The 19,370-nt window shown below is 46.8% G+C and overlaps 2 long non-coding RNA genes across 2 annotated transcripts in view; one reads left to right on the top strand and one right to left on the bottom strand.

Moving 5' to 3' along the window:
- LOC134481214 (uncharacterized) overlaps positions 1-19,370 on the bottom strand; it is a 75,857-nt gene that overhangs the window by 36,651 nt on the left and 19,836 nt on the right. The window lies entirely within an intron of this gene.
- LOC102554233 (uncharacterized) lies at positions 14,066-18,981 on the top strand. Its single transcript, XR_005492091.2, has 3 exons — positions 14,066-14,302; positions 18,276-18,410; positions 18,670-18,981. It is a non-coding gene; the product is annotated as an uncharacterized LOC102554233 (long non-coding RNA).

The following is a 19,370-nucleotide window of genomic DNA, read 5'->3' as shown; positions in this document are numbered from 1 at the left end:
ACATCACCTCAGGCTAAAAGGATGGCTGATTTGAAGTTGAACCTCAGAGCCTCAGAAACAAAATCAGCATAGTGCTGGCACACAGACGGACCAACTGGTGCAACAGAACAGAAGATCCAGACACAAAACATACAGCTACGTGGTCTTTCACAAAGATGCCAAATACTCAGTAGGAAAACTGGGTACCCACAGGAGGAAGAAACTACATCCTTATCCCTCACCCTGCACAAACTGAACTCCAAATATATCGAAGCCCTCAGCGTAAGACCAGAAACTCTGACACTGTGAGTACTGAAAGCAGGGAAAACACAGGTAAGGCCTTCTCACAGGACCGCAGCAACTTGGGAATTAAGGCAATGGGTTCCAAGCGAGACCTCGTGATGTTAATACCTTTCTGCACGTCGTGGTTAATTGGGTCAAGACCTACAGAGTGGGAGAGAAATCTTTGCTAGCTATCCATCTCATGGAGGATATCTAGCATAAACAAAGAACTTTTTAAAAACTAAACTATTTTATTCCCCCTTCAAAGTGAGACTCAAGCATCCTAACTTGAGTCTTTCCTCTTGGTTTGCTTCTTTAGGTCTGTGGAGTGTAGCCTGGGTGTCCTGTGTTTTATGTAATTAATATTCACTTACAAGTGAGTACATACCATTTATGTCCTTTTGGGACTGGGTTGCCTCACTAAGGATGATATTCTCAATCCTGTCCATTTGCCTACAAAACCCATGACGTCTTTGTTTTTAATAGCTGGATAGTGCTGCGTTGTGTATTGGTACTGCATTTTCTTTATGCATTCTTCGGATGAAGGACATCTAGGTTGTTTCTGGCTATTATGAATAAAGCTGCTATCAACATAGTTGAGGGAGTGTCCCTGTGGTACAGTGGGGCATCTTTGGGTAAATGCCCAGGAGTGGTATCTTGAGGTAGAACTACTCCTAGGTTTCTGAGAAACCACCAAATTGATTTCCAAACTGATCGTACAAGTTTGTACTCCCACCAGCAACAGAGGAGTGTTCCCCCTTGCTCTATATCCTCGACAGCATGTGCTATCACTTGAGTTGTAGGAGGTAGAGGGAGGGAACTTGGTGGAGGAGGGAACGGGGAGGGGAATGGGGGCATTCAGGATCAGATGTGTGGGGAGAGACAGGAGAAATGGTCAGAGGGCCATGAGAATGAATGGAAGTCTGCAACTGATGGGTAGGGAGTGGGGGGGTTGGGAGCATCTCGAGGATGTGCCAGAGGTCTGGTACAGGGGAGGCACCCAAGAATCAATGAGGGCAACCTTCACTGTGACTCACAGCAGTGGGAGTCCTGAAGTGGAACCTGAAAAGTCTGCCTACTGTAGCCAGTGGAGTGATAGGGACACTACCCATCCACAAAACTTTCAACCCAAAATCTATCCTGTCTACAAGAAATACAGGGACGGGGGTGGAACCCAGACTGAGAGAGTGGCCAAATAATAACGGGCCCAGCTAAAGACCCAACCCATGGACAAGCACTAATCCCTGATACTATTAATAATACTGTTATGCAGATAGGAGTCTATCAAGGCTGTCCTCTCAGAGGCTTCACCAGCAGCTGTCTCAGATGCATACAGAGACCCACAGCCAAACACTGGACAGAGTGCAGGGACTCTTAAGAGTTGTGGGAAGGATTGAGGGATGGGGGGGGGGGGTAGAAGGTGGAGAAGAACCAGCAGAGGACTGAAGACCAACAGAATCAACTAACCTGGAGCCCCGGGGGTCTCAGAGACTGAACCACCAACCAAAGAGCATACAAGGACTGAACCTAGAGCCCCCTGCCCCCCATATATATATAGCAGACGTACAGCTCTGTCTTCATGTGGGTCCAAACAACTGGAGCGGGGGCTATCCCAAAAGTTGTTACCTGTCCATGGGATATGTTCTTCTAGCTGGGCTGCCTCGTCTGTCTTCAGTGGGACAAGAGGCACCTAGTCGGGCAGTGTCTTGATGTGCCAGGGTGGGGGGATACCCAGGAGGGGTCTCCACCCTCAGAGGAGAAAGGGAGGGGGAGGGGAGGGATCATGGGAGAAGGTGACCTGGAGTGGGGGCAGCGATCAAGATGTAAATGGAATGAGAAAAAAAAATTAAAAACCAAAACCTTAAACTGTAAGAAATACCACGAACAAAGGAGGACCAAGGAGCTGAACATAGCTCTCAAAGGGAGAAACACAAAGGGTAACACGTATTTTAAAAAGCATTCGCCCACCAGGGAAGCACAGCAGACAGAAGTAGTTGAAGGTGCCATGTCACCCCAGTCAGAATGGCAATCTCCAGGAAAGCAGACAACAGCAAACGCTGTTGAGGACGTAGGGCCTGGCTACTCCAGTCGTGGCTACAGACTCACGGAACTTGACCACTCAACCGGAGACTCCACGCGTGTTCACCTCTACTACCGCTCTACTCACAACAGCAAGGAAGCACAGGTGAACAAGGAACAGCCTAGGTGAACACGGGCCTTGAAGAAACGCAGAATCATAGGGATGCAGATAGGAAGAGAGCGTTCCATGGAATGAAGAGCCCAGGCTCAGAGGACAAACATGGCGCGTTCTCTCGTGTGCGGAGTTTCCCTTTCAGCTTTCATGCTTGTGTGTTTGTGTGGAGGCCTGAGAAAGGCAGGAAAAGGAGGCTTTAGGAAAGAGAGGCAGGGCAGGTAATAGATCCACGTGAAGGGACACTATGGCGAACGACAAGACAAGGGAGAGACAAGAGCTGTACCTGTAAGAATGCCACAAAAACATTCTGCTACTCTGATTTTAAAAACAAAAATGTTATACCTCCAGCAATAGCTAAAATGGAAAGACTGTCTCCCCTGGGGACACCTCTTGCTGTGTCAGCCGCTATGAGTGCACAGGCACATAGAATGTCTGTGGGGAATGAAGTGGTATAGCCACTGTGGAATTGCTTGGCAGCTTCCTAAAAAACAGAGTCTGAACTCCCCGAGCCCTCAGCATTTGCCCAAGAAAAAGGAAGAAACTTGTCCACTGAGAGATTTGCCCAAAAATGTTCTATTCATCTTTTTTTTTTTTTTTTACCCAACCTCAAACTGGAATGAGCCCTAGTGCCTACCAGCAGGACATGGGTGGAACCATTCAACAGTAAGAAAGAGTGAGTGATACAATAGCCAAGAGCAGCTGTAAGCAACACAGTGGGAACCACAAAGTCAGAGTTCACACTGCGTGACTCCACACACCGGTCACTCTGACAAACTCAGTGGAGGGACATGAAGATGGCTGAGCCTGAGGGACACCCTAGTGTGGAGGACAGCTCTCCACCTTAGCTGATACAGGCTACAATTCAGGCATCTGCCAAAACAGGATTTATGGCTTTTATTATATTAAAGACCCCAGCAGAGCATTGTTTTCTTTGGTAGACATTATATGTAGAAATGCAGAGACTTGAGGGGTTGGGGATTTAGCTCAGTGGTAGAGCGCTTGCCTAGCACGCGCAAGGCCCTGGGTTCAGTCCCCAGCTCCGGGGGGGGGAAAAAAGAAAAGAAAAAAAAAAAAAAAAAGAAATGCAGAGACTTAGACTATCCAGCAGGCTGAAGAGCACAACAGGACAGCCAAGCTCCCAGACAGAAAGTTCCCACAGCTGTGCTAAGATGGGGATAGGCTCTGCACATGGCTGAAACTGCACAGTTCGGAAACAAACCGCTTCTCTGTGGCACCTAATTTGTGACAAGAGGACACAGTATCACAGTGGGCCAGGGAAGGGATAGATAGAAAAAGTTCAGCTCCAGGCTCTGGAGGGGCTCGGTGGGTAATGAACCTGCTGAGCAAGGAGAAGACCATAGTTCTGTCCCCAACACCTGAAGGAAAGCTGCAACTACCACCCCCCAGCACACTCCCACACACACTTGCACACATCCAAGAGTGCATGTCCACATGCACCTCCACACACTTGAATATACACACCCACATACATATGTAAAATACACAAATGCACCTCCACACATCAAAATATGCACACCCACATACATATGTACAATTCACACATCCAAGAGTGCAAGCCCACATGCTCCTTCACATATATACAAGCATGCACATCCAAATACATATATATTACACACATCCAAACATGCACACCCACATGCACCTCCACACATTCAAACATGCGCACCCACAATATATATGTACAGTATATACGTGCACCTCCACACATTTGAACACACCCCCCCAAATGCACCTTCATACAGCCAATGGTGAGTACTCACCTCAGACCCAGCCAGTGGTGAGTGCTACCCTGACATCTTCAAGGCCCTGGGTTCCACCCCCAGCACTGCTAAGACATTTAAAACCCCACAACCCACAGTGGGTTTTCCTTCTCAGTACTGTTCCCTCTGAGACACTACTCAGGAGACCCCAGCTTTTCATGACAAAACCCAGGAGAGCTGCACCCCACTTCCTTTGCCTAACACCACAGGAGCCCCCAGAAGCCTGTGGGTTCCCAGCTTCCCTACTTGTCCTGGCCTAGCTATCTGTGGGGTCTCTTCCCTGCTCTGGGACTGCCTTCCTCCTCTCAGTCTTTTCTCTACATAGCAGTTGTAGTGAGTTTTGCCAACAGGACAGCCCACCTTCCCCTAGTCACTCAGCGGAATGCAGACAGAGCCCCCCCCCCCATCCAACCTTGCATAGAGCCCGCCCACATTCCTCAGCTGTGCCCAGCAGGCTCCTGCCTCAGGACCTCACACCTGTGGCGCTTTAAACTCAGAGTCTCAGGGCTTTCCCAAGCTGTCCCCCTTCCCACACTCTCCTTTTAAAGACCACTGGCAATCATGAGTCTTCAGTTTTACTTCCCATCACCAGAGAAACTGTAGGACATTAATATTAACTAAGGCAGAAGAACATTAATCAACATTCTGACTTCTGCACTGGGCACATCAACCATACCCCAGGTAGACCCCATGCTCAGGGGCAGTTGGCTAAAGAAAATCAAACCCCAGGGTTCTTCTGATTGTTTTTAAAAGAGAGAAAGAATATGAATTTAGGTGTTCAGGGAGAGGAGAGAGAATCCTGGCAGAGGTAGGGAAGGGGGAAATAATATGATCTAAGTACCTTAAATTCTCAAGAATAAAACGTTCGAAAATAACTCGTCATCTGAAGCCTGTTAAGGTGGTGTCTTAGTTCTCTATTGGTGTCAAAACAAAACAAACAAACAAAAAACCAACAATAACAACAAATCTCCAAGAGCAACCTGGAGAGGAAAAGTGATTTAGCTTACAGTTCCACATCAGTCCATCGCTGAAGGAAGTCAGAGCAGGAGCTTGGAGACAGGAGCTAAAGCAGAGACCAGGGCAAACTGCATCCCATGGCTTGCCCAGCCTTTCGTATAGAGCCCAGGAACCCCTGCCCAGGGAAGGCTCCACCCACAGTAGGCTGGGCCCTCCCACATCAATCATTAATCAAGAAAATGCAACATGGGCTGACCTCATGGAGGCATTTTTTTTTTTTTTTAGCTGAGGTTCTTCTTCCCCAAAGGCGATAGCTACTGTGTATCAAACCGTTCCCCCCACCACACACACATACAGAGGGTGGGGCAGAATTACTAAACATGAAGATTGTACTCAAGGGTCTGGTTGGTTTGTTTGTTTGTTTGTTTGTTTGTTTGCTGGTAAAGATGACCGGCAACTTTACCACTGAGCCTTCCTTGATCATGTTCTGAGAGTTCCTAGTATATGGATGAGATTAGCCCCTTCTGTTAGTAACTTTTTGCTATTTAGTAACTTTTGTTGCTATTTCCTAATTGTCTGTTTGAAGTGGTTTTGGAATTTACATGGTCTTTATTTTTTACATAGTCACATTTATCAATAGTTTCTTCTTTTCTCCCTTCCCTCTCTCTGTCAGTTATTCAGACAGGCTTTACTATGAAGCCCAGGCTAGCTAAGAACTCTGGGTGACTCAGTCTTGCTACATATTTGCTATCTCTCCTATGGTGGTTTGAATGAGAATGGCTCCAATATGTAGCTGATCTTTGCTACTTTGTGGGTTCTTTTTCTCACCCTTTATCCCCCCTCCCAGTTTTGCCCCCTTTCACTAGATAGAAAAAGAGAGGGAGATGTGAATCTGATTTCCTTGTTTCTTCCTTACCTGTAGCTGATTTTTGATACTTGGTGGGTTCTTTTTCCCACCTTTTATCCCCCTGGTTTCACCCCTATTAGATAGGAGAGAAAAAAGGACAGAGGGGAGAGAGAGATCCCTGAATCTAATTTCTTTTGTTTCTTCTTTGAGGATGACTACTAACAAACCATAAACAATTCCCCCTGAATGACCGACAGCCACTGACCCTGCCTCTCAGGGCCCTAGCATTTATATACCCTATGAAAAGTTCCCAGAATTCCAAACATCACACAATCAGAGAAACTATCTGCAGCTGGCAAAACCATGCCTCTGCTAGAGCACGAGGAAAATCAACAGTCAGCTGCTGTGGACAGACAAAAGGGACCCTACATCCCACACCTGGGATTAAAACAAAAACATTCTTATAATATTTCTGTTTTTAAAGAAACCGAAATTCCAGAATTCTAACTACATCCATGGGCTCTTATATTGCATTCTTACTCCCTAGATGATAAACTTGTAAGGATTAGGAGGTGTGGCCTTGTTGAAGAAAGTATGTTGCTAGGGTTGAGCTTTTAAGTTTCAAAAGTCCATACCAGGCCCAGCTCTCCCCTGGGCGCCACCTCCTCCCCTCCCTCCTTCCCTCCTTCTCTCCCTCCCTCCCTCTCTCCCTGTCTCTGTCTCTCTTTGTTTCTGTCTCTGTCTCTCTGTCTCTCTGTCTCTCTCTGTCTCTGTCTCTGTCTCTCTCTCTCTGTGTGTGTGTGTGTGTGTGTGTGTGTGTGTGTGTGTGTCCTGCCTTTGGATTAGGATGTAAAACTCTCAGCTACTGCTCCACCCTGCCTGTTGATAATGGACTGGCCCTCTGAAGCTGTAAGCCAGACCCTAATTGACACTTTTCTTTTATACAAGTGGCCTTTGCCTTAGTTGTGGTGCCTGCTCGCAGCAATAGAACAGTAACTAAGATACCCTCTGATCAGCTTCCCAAATTCAGGGCATGTAATGCCCACCACCATACTCAGTATTGGACACCAATCCAAATAAACACAGAAAAGCTTTAATTGTAGCCTGGTGGGTTTTATTTATATGACTCTAAACATGAGAGCAAAAAAGCCAACGACGCCAGCTTCTACACAGAGAAAGAAACAATCGATAGAGGGAAGAGCCAGCCTGCCCAGTGGGAGATGGCGCCTGTATGACACGCGCCTGATAAGAGGTTAATACAGAGCACATAAACCAGGTTCAAACAGCTCACTCAAGTCATCATGGGAACTGAAGAGACGCATAGGAGAAGAGGCAGACAGAGTGCAGCAGCAACAAGGCAGCGTGCTCTGCAGCAACAAGGCAGCATGCTCTGCAGCAACAAGACAGCGTGCTCTGCAGCAACAAGACAGTGTGCTCTGCAGCAACAACAAGGCAGCATGCTCTGCAGCAACAAGGCAGCGTGCTCTGCAGCAACAAGGCAGCATGCTCTGCAGCAACAAGGCAGTGTGCTCTGCAGCATGCTCTGCAGCAACAAGGCAGCGTGCTCTGCAGCAACAACAAGGCAGCGTGCTCTGCAGCAACAACAAGGCAGCGTGCTCTGCAGCAACAAGGCAGCATGCTCTGCAGCATCTGCTGCCAGGGAAAGGCAGCTCCCCCTGGTGCTCCTCACACTTGCTCACACAGCCAGTGGAAACAGACAGAGGAGACGGGGCTGTGCATTCCTGGAAATGATGAAACAGAGCCATTCTACAACCCGTCCCATTTCTTAAGTACAAAGGAGAGGGAGTCAGTATGCAGGCACGAGTGCTTCCGTGTTCAGGACAGCATCATGTACCATGGACAAGGCACTCAATCAAGTTAAGTGTCTGTCAACCAGTGAATGGATGAAGACAATATACAGCACGATATATGTCTCAGTTAGGGTTTTACTGCTGTGAACAGACACCATGACCAAGGCAATTCTTATAAGGACAACATTTAATTAAGGCTAGCTTACACGTTCAGAGTTTCATTCAGCCCATTATCATCAAGGCGGGAGCATGGTAGCATCCAGGCAGGCATGGTGCAGGAGCTGAGAGTTTTACATCTTCATCTGAAAGCTGCTAGCAGAGTACTGACTTCAGGTAGCTAGGATAAGGGTCTTAAAGCCCACACCCACAGTGACACACCTCCTCTAACAAGGCCACACCCACTCTAACAATGCCACACCCACTCTAACAATGCCACACCTACTCCAACAAGGCCACACCTACTCCAACAAGGCCACACCTACTCCAACAAGGCCACACCTACTCCAACAAGGCCATGTCTACCACAACAAGGCCACACCCACTCCAATAAGGTCACACCTACTTCAACAAGGCCACACCTGCTTCAACAAGGTCACACCTTCTAATAGTGCCATTCCCTGGGCCGAGCATATGCAAACCATCATAATATATAATAAAATCCTATACCGCCTCTAAAGAGATTTCTTTTTTTTTTTTTTTTTTTTTTTTGGTTCTTTTTTTCGGAGCTGGGGACCGAACCCAGGGCCTAGCGCTTCCTAGGTAAGCGCTCTACCACTGAGCTAAATCCCCAGCCCAAGAGAAGATTTCTGTTGTCTGCAATGATGTGGGTAAGCCTGGAGCTCGTTGCTGAGAGACAAACACAGACCTTCTCCCTCATCCTGGGGCAGGAGTACCACATCAAAGACTAGAATATCGATGTGGTTTGACAGGTGGCAAGGGTGCAGGACAAAGGCAGGACTCAGGTCCTTGATGTGGAACCTCATTCTGTTATTCAGGACAGCATTAAGTCTAAAACTTAGCAACCATTTACTTGTGGGACTTTCCAGCTAATATTTTGCACTTTGGTTGACCACAGGCAAATGTAACCATATAAAGCAGAAGATCGGCTGAGCGGCAACCACCCTGCAGGATCTCATCTACACTCAGGATCTAAGATAGCATGGCCATCCACACCAACTGAGTTTGCTGACACTCCCAGGTGTGGTGGCCATTCTGAGTTGTCTGTTTGACTACACCTGGAATTCGCTAAAAGTGCAAGCCACTGGGCACACCTCTGAGGGCTTTTTAGTTAACTGGTTCATTGGAGGTAGGAAGACCCACCTTAAATCCAGAGCTCTTGAGGCGGGAAGCCCTACCCTAAATCTGAGCAACAGCTTCTCGTGGCCGGCATGCAAGAAGGCAGCCTTCGTTCTTTGCCTGCTTGTTCTCTCCCTTGCTGCTAAGTTCATCCCCTCACTGGCATTAAAGCCTATTCATTCAGGATTCTGATATACTCTGAAAAGCAGCTCAGACATCCAGACTCATGGACTTAACAATTAGCAGATCCTTGGACTTTCCATTGGTAGACAGAGTGTTGGACTAGCTGGACCACAGCCTGTGAGCCACTCTAATAAATCCTCTTGATAGGCAGATGATAAAAAGATAGACAGATGACAGACAGACAGACAGACAGACAGCTACATTCTATGAGTACTGTTCTAGAAAAACCTGACTAATACACCGGGAAAAAGAAAAGGGCAAATTAAGCAGAAAACTACACATCCTTCAATGTTCTTCTAATGTTATAATTACTGTAAAAAAACAGAATACTTTTTTAAAATTTTGTTTTGTGTGTGTGTGTGTGTGTGTGTGTGTGTGTGTGTAGGTCAGAGGTCAAGCTGTAGGAGTCAGTTCTCTCCTTCCAACTCGTGTGTCTCATGGGTCTCAAATACAGGCTGACAGGTTTGGTGGCAAGCACCACTGAGCTATCTCATCCACCCCAAGAACATTTATCAGTGGCTGGAGAAGAATCCCAAGTGAGCAGCAGATACTATCACTTCCTCTGTGTGTGTGTGTGTGTGTGTGTGTGTGTGTGTGTGTGTGTATTGCACCTCTGGAACTGTCCACCTATTTATTTATTTATTTATTTATTTATTTATTTATTTATTTATTTATTTATTTATTTATTGTGACCAGGGTCTGACTGACCTGAAACTATATAAACCAGGCCAATTTCCAAGTCACAGAGATCTCACCTTTGCGCCCTGCAGTCTGGGATTAACTGTGTGCTACCATACCCAGCCTACCTTGTTTTATTGTTGGGGTCTCTCATTGGTCTTCAGTTCATTTATTCAGCCAGGCTGGGTAGCCACAAGACCCAAGGGATCCTTCCCTGTTGCCACCAAGCCTGGCTTTTCACATCAGCACTGGAGATTGAATTTGGGGCCTCACACTTGCACAGACAGCACTTTACAAACTGGGACATCTCTCCAGTCTCCACTTCTTTTAAATTTCACTTATTTATATGGGTATGGGTGCCCGTGTGTGGAAGTCAACCTGTGGGAACTGGTTCTCTCCCCACCGTGTGAGTCTCAGGGATTGAACTCAGGTTGTCAGGCAAGTGTCATTACCCACTGAGCCACATGACTGCCCCATCGTTCCTTAACATTGAGACACAGGTGTGACTGAGAGAAGGTTGGTTTTTGGATAGACAGAGGCAGGATGCTTAAGGGCTGTGAGGATGTTCAGTCTAAAACAACCGGTTGCTTATATATACTCACTACGGATGGGTTGCAGAAGCAAGCACTGCAAATTTGAAAGGGAAGACTCAGACCACGACATGAAGACATGTTGGAACCTACCGTGAGATGATGTATAGCAGACCATTGGATAGCACTCCCTCGTGTCTCCTTCCCCCCACCTGCTCTGAGTATGGCTCCCTCTCCACCCCCCAACCCACATCCCACACATCCCACCCTGACTCCTGCCTTCACAGATTCCCTCCGCTAATCCAGTGCCCAGTGATGCCTTGGTTGATTTATCCATGGCTTCCTAGAAACTTCAGGTAACTTTGACATTGTGATGTTTTCTGAGTAGCGTTCGATCTGAACCTCTCTTCTGTTGCTCTTTAACATTGTGACTGAACTATTTAGAGAAAAAAAAACTATCAGAGAAGCCAGAAAACTTTTATATTATGAATGGCAAGGAAGTGTGTGTGGTGGGGGGTGTCAAAAATCAGTCTGCTGCACCAGTCTAACGAAACCTTCCCTCCAGCACCCAGACCGGGGCGCCTGTGAGACGAGTCTATGCAAGGGAAAACAGAGAATGCAATTACGTTTTATTGCAAGAAATTTGGGAAACATATTTTTAACAAAGTTAGCTATTCAAAACTGTTGCCTCGGGCTGGCTTTTAATGGCTCCTTTTCACAAGTGTGAAGTTTAATGGAGGCGACAGCATTTACAAGCAACACCAAAATGGTGTCTTAATTACTAGCCGCATTTTCTGAGGCAACGAGAGATTAAATGGAAAGAGAAATTAGTTTTACAAATGGCTTCATATATCTTTATGTTATACCCCCTCCATCAAGCCACAGATGGTTATCTTGAACTTCCTAATATTATAGGCAATTTTCTTTTCCTTGGGCACACCCAAATCCATCACTACTCTCAATTACATCGACTTTTGGAATCATTGATAATAGCTAAAGCCGTTTTTCATAATGATTTAAAACTTGATTGACCGCATGACATGGCCTTTCCCTATTTGGTTCTCTGTGGAAAAGAAACTTAAGATGTGTTGGAACTCCTGGCTCTGTAAAGCTTGCGGTATACTTGTTACACAGCTCCATGCAGGCCCTGGTTCTATACAGCTAACTGAGGTGCCTGGTCCATTACTATGGTCAAATGTAAGACCCAGAGCTAGGAGAGAAGGGCTGCTACCGCTTGACATGTGATGGTGTTCACATCTTTAAGAGACACACTGGGAGTCTATAAAAACTACATACATCTTTAAAAGACAATAGATTTTACTGTCCAGGTGTACCCTATCAAAAAAAAAAACCCAAAAAACAAAAAACACTCGTATATATCTGTACATTCTGAACACAATAGTGAAACCATGCCATCATCTAAAAGGACTGGGGAGTCAAAACCAGAAAGTCTTGGGGTCATCAGGGAGCTCTCTCTCCTTTTGCAGGCTGCAGTCCATGCCATGTGTCAGTGTTAGCTTGGGTTTAAAAAGTCCATAGATAGGCTGGAGAGGTGGCTCAGTGGTTAAGAGTACCAACTGCTCTTCCTGAGGTCCTGAGTTCAATTCCCAGCAGCCACATGGTGGCTCACAAGCATCTGTAATGAGATCTGATGCCCTCTTCTGGTGTCTGAAGACAGCTGCAGTGTACTCATATATAATAAATAAATAAATCTTTAAAAAAAAAGTCCACAGACTTCCTCATCTTAAATGTCCGTCGGGGAAATGCTGCAGAAGCAAGCACAGGGTGGAACCTGCTGCAAGAGCTCGACTTAACTCTGTGCTGCCCTTTTGTGGAGGGGTAAGAGGTTCAGGTCTGCCGACTTCACTATTAAAGTGTATGCATCATTGTGAGTTTTCTTTGAGAACATGGCATCTCCTTTCGCCATTTTTGCCTTGCTCCCCAAACTCCTTCCAGATCCACCCAGCTTTGTGTAAAACAACAAGAAACCCTTCAAGGCCAATTTTTGCTGCCCAAATATTCTTGGATGTGTGGCCTTCCAGTGGAGTATGGTACACTTCCATAGGCTACCAGCTGACAACCGTTCCTTGGCTAAGAGTGGAGTCGTGTGCTGGAGTCTGCACAGGCTTGGGCTGGTGCGGCTGCTTTGAGTGCGTCCGTGGAGCTGCCTTTTGTCTGTGGACCTGCCTTGTGCTCACACACTGTGTGGTTGTTGGAATAAGATGGCCCCCACGGGCTCAGACATTTGAAAGTTCAGTCACCAAGGAGTGGTGCTTTTTGAAAGGGTCAGAAGGATTAAGAGATGTGGCCCTGTGACAGGAAGTGTGTCACTGGGGATGGCCTTGAGATTTCAAATCCTGTGCCATGCCCAGTTTCTTTTCCCTTTGTGTACAAACCAGGATGTAGTTCTCAGCCATTGCTCCAGAGTCTGCTTAGATGCTGTCATGCTTCCTGTCATGGTGATAACCTTAAAACTGAGCAAGCGTCTAGTTAAATGCTTTCTCTTGTGATAGCTGTGGCCCACGGTAATGTCTCAGTGACTGCTTGCACAAGGGCCCAGTCAATGTGGGCAGTGGGAATACAAGAAGGTAGCGGGGTGTGAGCCTGAGGCGAGCCAGAGAACACCCTTCCTCCACGGCCCCTGCTACACAGTTCCTGCCCTGACTTCCCTCAGTGACCGGGTACGGCATGGCTATGTAGGATAAAACAAAACCTTTCTCCAAATGCTTTCAGTTGTGAGTGACGGCCATGGAAGTAGAGAGCAAACTAGAGGTAAGGAAGCGTCTACAGTCAGTTTCCATGACTTTCTCAAAAAGGTCTTTGGCATGATTACTCCTTTCCATATTCCCTTCTCCACCCTGTCCTCCCTTCCCTTCCTGTTACAACCTTTCCCTTTAACCCTTTGGTTCTGTATTCTGCTGTAGAGAGGCCTGGCCATCCATGATTCTGTATTCTGTTATAGAGAGGCCTGGTCATCCATGATTCTGTATTCTGCTGTAGAGAGGCCTGGCCATCCATGATTCTGTATTCTGTTATAGAGAGGCCTGGTCATCCATGATTCTGTATTCTGCTGTAGAGAGGCCTGGTCATCCATGATTCTGTATTCTGCTGTAGAGAGGCCTGGTCATCCATGATTCTGTATTCTGTTATAGAGAGGCCTGGTCATCCATGATTCTGTATTCTGCTGTAGAGAGGCCTGGTCATCCATGATTCTGTATTCTGCTGTAGAGAGGCCTGGTCATCCATGATTCTGTATTCTGTTATAGAGAGGCCTGGTCATCCATGATTCTGTATTCTGTTATAGAGAGGCCTGGTCATCCATGATTCTGTATTCTGCTGTAGAGAGGCCTGGTCATCCATGATTCTGTATTCTGCTGTAGAGAGGCCTGGTCATCCATGATTCTGTATTCTGCTGTAGAGAGGCCTGGTCATCCATGATTCTGTATTCTGTTATAGAGAGGCCTGGTCATCCATGATTCTGTATTCTGCTGTAGAGAGGCCTGGTCATCCATGATTCTGTATTCTGCTGTAGAGAGGCCTGGTCATCCATGATTCTGTATTCTGTTATAGAGAGGCCTGGTCATCCATGATTCTGTAGTCTGTTATAGAGAGGCCTGGTCATCCATGTTCACTGCTATCCTATTCCAACAGCCAGGGAATGAAAACAGCGTGTCTGTCCATCAAATGATGGATTTCAACCAGAGCAAAGCAGCACTCTCCCTAATGCAGAGGAAGGCCTGTTAGAACACAGGCAGAAATGGGGGGTGAGTTGTTTTTTTTTTTTAAATGGCTGTGACAAAATAACTGACAGAGAATTTTAAAATAAGGAAAGGTTTGCTTTGCCTCATGCTTCCAGATGTGCTGGTTGGCATGAGCTAGTGAAGTGTGTCAGAGCAGAGCAGAGCACATCACTGTGACCAGGAAGCAAAGGAGGATGACAAAGGCTGTGTGGTGGTTTGAATAAAAATTGCCTACTAGGAAGGGGCACTATTAGGAGATGTAGCCTTGTAGGAGGTGTGGCCTTGTTGGAGGAGGTGTGGCCTTGTTGGAGGAGGTGTGGCCTTGTTGGGGGCAAGCTTTGAGGTCTCAGATGCTCAAACCCGACCTAGTGGGACTTTCTGGTCCTGGTGCCTGCTAATCTGGATGCAGAATTCTCAGCTCCTTCTCTATATGCCTTCACTATATCTGCCTGCATCCTACCATGATGTTGAATGGACTGAACCTCTGAACAGTAAACCAGCCCCAATTAAATGTTTTCCTTTACAAGAGCTGCTGTGGCCATGGTGCCTCTTCACTACAATGGAAACCCTGCCAGGCCCTGAGAGCACACCTCAGCGGCCTGCTTCCTCCAGCTAGGCCTGCCTCCTTTTGCCACCTTCTGGTAATGCCATCATATTGTCAAACCATCCCTCAAGTCAGAGCTTTCAAGATGCAATCATCTGGAAAACCCGTCTCACACACACACACACACACACACACACACACACACACACACACACACACACAGGAGCTCTGACCTGCCCGTGGATTCTCAATCCTCGTGGGGGAAGGGAGTAAGAAGACTGAAGCCTCAGCAGTGAGCTCACCATTAAAGGACAAGGGTGAAGGCATTGCTCAGAATGTAAATGCAGCCAAGCATAAAATCATGAGACAATTGGTGCTGAACACAGACCATCCAGGTACAGTGTGCTAAGGAGAGGCAGGCTCAGACAAGCTTCATCTTGGAGTCTGAGAGTGGAGAACAGCACTTAGGGAGGGGCCTGGATGCCATTTCACTGCTTTAAAAGATCTCCCAACAGCCATGTCGGGGAGGGGATGAACGGCAATGTGAAGTGACCTGCCCGTCGCTGGATGATCGTGACAGCTCACCAGGAGCTGCTGTTCTTCCAGCTGCAAGTACAGCTCTGTGACCGTTAATGTCTCCCTCTCTCCCTCTCTTTGTCTCTCTGGTTTTTTTGAGACAAGATCTTTCTGTGTATTTCAGACTAGAGTACAGGAAGAATCAATAGATATGCAGAAAGAAGAAAAATATTCCAGGAAAATTCTAACTCAAAGTGATCAGGTGCAGGTGAGATTACAGGGAGAGACATCGCACTCTGTGAGGCAACCAACAGACCCGAAATATGTCAGACACAATAAGGGAACCTGAAAGATTAAAACATACTTTTTTGCGTGTCTTTTTTTCCCTGTATCCAAAAGCACAGCCGCAAATATATGTGACTGACCCCCCCCACACACACACACAAACACACACAGGATGAGAGGCTGTCACCTACTACACCAGAGAATTCTGGCATGCTTCTTTCTGTTCCTAGGTGTTGAACACACAAATCCAAGTCACTGAGGAGAGAGGAATTGAGCCAGGCCACTGATAAACCTACCTGGTGTTTGTAGGCAGAACACTGTGGCCCAAACTGAAAAGGGAAAGATACTAAAACACTTGTGTCTACTCGTAGTTGTCAACTTGATTCCACTGGGAATCAACTAAAGCTCGGGCTGCCTAGGCACGCCCGTGAGGGGTTTTCTTAATTAGATGACTCGAGGCAGGAAGACTTTCCATCTGGGCTGCACCTTCTGGTGGCAGCCCAGAAAATGACTCGGAAGAAGGAAACTTTTGTTTTTTGCCTGCTTTCTCTCGCTCTCTCTCTGGCAAGTCCATCTACTCTGTTGCTGCAGCTGGTATTAAATCCAGTTTCCTCAGGAGTCCATTGTGGACGTAAGACCAGCAGCTTCCCAGGACTCCAGCACTAGACAGGGACTGCAGAGACACCCAGCTTCATGGGCTGAACAATTATTGGACTCTTGGCCTTTCTGTCATGAGACACACGTGTGCACCCCTCCCCCCCACACACATGCCCAAAGACTTGGTTTGATTCCCAGAACAGAAAGGCGGAAGGAGAGAACTAACTCTTGAGGGTTGTCCTCTGTCTGCCATGTTTACTATTGGCACAAACGCACATGTATTCATACATATATGTGCAAACATCCCAAACACGCACTAACAGAAAATATAAAGAAAAAATTGTTTGCACCTGCTCGTAATCCCAGCACTCAGGAGGCAGAGGCAGATGGATCTCTGTGAGCTCACTGCCATCCTGGTTTATATGGCAAGTTCCAGGTCAACCAGGATTACATAGTGAAACTCAAAAAGAAAAAAGATAAAGTCCTTCATGTATAATACCTACCAAAGCCACTTGTGACAGTGCACACCTTTAATCCCAGCCCTGGGAGGCAAAGACCTCTGAGGTCCATACCAGGCTGGTCTACAAAGACAGTTCCAGAGCAGCCAAGGCTACACACTGAGACCCGGGCTCAAAAAAACAAAAACAACAAATTCCATTGAAATGTGTTAAACTATGCATTTAGAAGATAGACACATTTTACTTATCTAGTACATTGGTCATATTCACATGCCCAGGTGTTTATACAAGATTGAAGTTATACTATAAACATGTAGAGAATTTAGCTCTAGTTATGAAAAAGGCCTAGAGCCACGAGGAATAGGAAGCCGTGAGACATGAGGCAGAGGACTGCCTCCCGGTTAAGAAGCCGCCTGGCTTCACTAAACCACAGGGTCTGCTTACAAGCACCAACACCATACGTACAAGCTCAGCTAGTTCGTGCTGGGACTTGTCCAACTGAGAAAGCTAGCAAGGGCTACAGGACACACCAAATCCATCTGGAGATATCACGCAGAGACTTGCCAGGACGAAGGTAGTCAGAATGCCAAGTTAAAACCACACCGGCCTTCAACCATGTTAAACCTACATTAAGATTGCTCATCACTTTTTCTTTCACGTAATGTGTCATGTAGCCAAGGGAGGCCTTGGATTCCCCCAATCTGGCTCCTCCTTCCACCCAGTGGAACTAATCAACATTAATTCCCCAGCCATTCTCAATCTGCGGGTCTCGACCCCTGGAGGATCAAATGACCCTTTCACCGGGGTCACCTAGAACCATCAGAAAACACACATTTTTACATTATAACTCATAATGGTAGCAAAATTAGTTATGTAGTAGCAGTGAAAATACATTTTTTTCTTGGTTGGGGGGTCATCACGACCTGAGGAACTGTGTTAAAGGGTCGCAGTATGAGGACCGCTGGATTACAAGATAGTGGGTACGTCTCCCACACCAGGCTTCAGTTGACCATGCACTATGGATGATAGGAAATGGCTTCTCATTTTGGGAGCTGGTGGATGACAGAACACATCTCAAACCTGACTGTGATGATCTGAGTTTAGTCGCTGGGACCCGCATGGAAGGAGATGAGAATCCACTCTGACCTCCTAGAAGCTCCGGTCCATATGGGAAAGTGCACGGGCACACATATACAAATGTATATAAACAAATGCCATCTTCAAAAGTGTAAATGATGGGCAGGGCCATCTTTATCCCAGCATTAGGAACAAAGAGGCAGGAGGATCTCTGTGAGTTCAAGGCCAGCCTGATCTACAGAGCAAGTTCCAAAAAAGCTGGGGCTACACAGAGAAAGGACATCTCAAAAATAATCATAAAAGATGAAAACCACAGCAATAAAACTATAACTGACTTGACTGGAGCTATAAGCCTCTGGGCCGGGGAACTACAAGCCACTGAGCTTGAAGGCCCATAATTGCTGGCGCTCAAAACCTGAGGGCTACCTCAGGCTACCGAGGAGGGTCTTTCTCCCCACTGACATCTTCCCTGCTTGACACCTGTTGCATTCAAGATTTTTCCTGTCTTTAAATTCTTTAGCTGGCAGAGAAGAGGAACCTGATCCAGGCCCCAAGATGGTAACACTTTGGGGACCTCATCTCGGGATGTTTTCTGAGGACCATCAGCTCATCGAGGACAGTGTAAACCAAGGCAAAGCACTGAAGGCATAGGAAGGTGTGGCCATTGGGCTCCAGCTCTCCCTCATCTTGGATTTGGGGGGTAGGGAAGTCCTCCACCATTCATGAGGGTGTGGTTGCCATTTCATTTCTTCCCAGCTTGTGATAGTTTCGTTTGGAACAAGCAAAAGAAACTTATTCTAAGTGCTGCTATCTCACTTTCAGATTCCATTTAATCATAGGGAAAAACCAAATTCAAAGTCCCAGGCCCTAGGGGAGCTGGGGACTTACCAATAGCTGAACGGCTTCTGTTGTAGGCAAACAGCTGTCTGAGTCCAGTCATCTCAAGAACAACTTCTCCGTCTTGCTGCCAGGGTCAAGCAAGTTCACGATCCCAGGCCCAGGAACCAACTCCTATCCTGATTAATGGAAACTCCCTTGTTCAACCCTTTATGTCAAAATATGATTGGACAATGCTACAGCCCACCCAGCTCCCCCTCTCTTTATGGTTTCATCCCTTAAATATGCTGTGCAACGTCCCTTCAGGGTCATAGTTTAGATCCTGATTCTGTTCTGTGGTCCCGATCAATCGGTAGCAGTTTGATTAAAATACACTTTTGTCATCTGCACTGACCTTGTGTTTGAGTTATGTTGGGTTTATGGTGGATTAAAGCAGACCCCACAACAGTAGTTTAAATTAGGAATGGTTCACAAGGCTCACAGATTTGAGCCTCACTCACTAGGGGTGGCTCTACCTGGCAGGGATTAGGAGGTAAAGTCTTCCTAGAGGAAGCGTGTCACTGGGGGTGGGATTTGGGGTTTCAAATGCTCAATGACCCTCTTACTGCTGCCTGTGCATCCAGCTGCAGAACTCTCAGTTACTTCTCCATGTCTGCCTGCATGCCTCCATTCTTCCCTCCGTGGTAACAACAGGCTAAAACCCAGTTAAATGCTTTCCTTCAGAAGAGTCGCTGTGGTCATGGTGTCTCTTCACAGCGACAGAGCGCTGACTAAGATA

Source organism: Rattus norvegicus, chromosome 12, assembly GCF_036323735.1.
Source record: "Rattus norvegicus strain BN/NHsdMcwi chromosome 12, GRCr8, whole genome shotgun sequence".
NCBI classification, from domain to species: Eukaryota; Metazoa; Chordata; class Mammalia; order Rodentia; family Muridae; genus Rattus; species Rattus norvegicus.
The sequence above is the reverse complement of the archived record's forward strand: the minus strand, read 5'-3'. Positions and strand labels throughout refer to the sequence as shown.